The 588-nt window shown below is 44.4% G+C and overlaps 1 long non-coding RNA gene across 1 annotated transcript; it reads right to left on the reverse strand.

Moving 5' to 3' along the window:
* Window positions 1-70: 70 nt before the first annotated feature.
* LOC107838605 (uncharacterized) lies at window positions 71-490 on the reverse strand. The gene is made up of 2 exons (XR_001664690.1): window positions 376-490; window positions 71-164 (listed from the first exon to the last, which is right to left on the reverse strand). It is a non-coding gene; the product is annotated as an uncharacterized LOC107838605 (long non-coding RNA).
* Window positions 491-588: the final 98 nt, after the last annotated feature.

A 588-nucleotide genomic window follows, 5' to 3' on the forward strand; every position in this document is an offset into this window, starting at 1 on the left:
TGCAGTCAAGATCCACTCAGGGTGGATCAGAGATGCTCCACAGTAATACTTTTGCTCTCCATAGGTGTCGTCCAGCCGAACAAAATAAAGACGCTCCTTGTCATCACAGTCATGACCTCCAATGATTCTCTTCTGCAGAGAAACAACTGAGTTCACTGAAACACCTGAAGAAGAAAAAGGAGGACTTTATTCAGAAATCAGGTGCAAACATGGCTGCTGGAACAGAAGAAGGATAAACAGTTAAAAATTGAAAAGCATCACAATTTATATGCAAAGAAAGTTTCAGTCTGAAACATAATCAGAGGGAAGTTTGAGATGCACAGAGAGCAGCAGCCTATGAAACCAGTGGAAGTGTCTCCAGTGTGTCCGACTCACCCAGCAGCAGCAGATGAACCTTCAGCAGAGCCATTGCTGGTCCAGTTTCCTGTGAATGTCTGCAGTCCTGCAGCAGCTTTTAAACTCTGTTCACAACTTCTTGCTAGACAGGAAGCCACCAATCACAGCATAGACACTGATCTGTCCAATCACAGCATAGACACTGATCTGTCCAATCACAGCATAGACACTGATCTGTCCAATCACAGCATA

This window comes from Poecilia formosa, unplaced genomic scaffold, assembly GCF_000485575.1.
Source record: "Poecilia formosa unplaced genomic scaffold, Poecilia_formosa-5.1.2 Scaffold285, whole genome shotgun sequence".
Classification (NCBI taxonomy): domain Eukaryota; kingdom Metazoa; phylum Chordata; class Actinopteri; order Cyprinodontiformes; family Poeciliidae; genus Poecilia; species Poecilia formosa.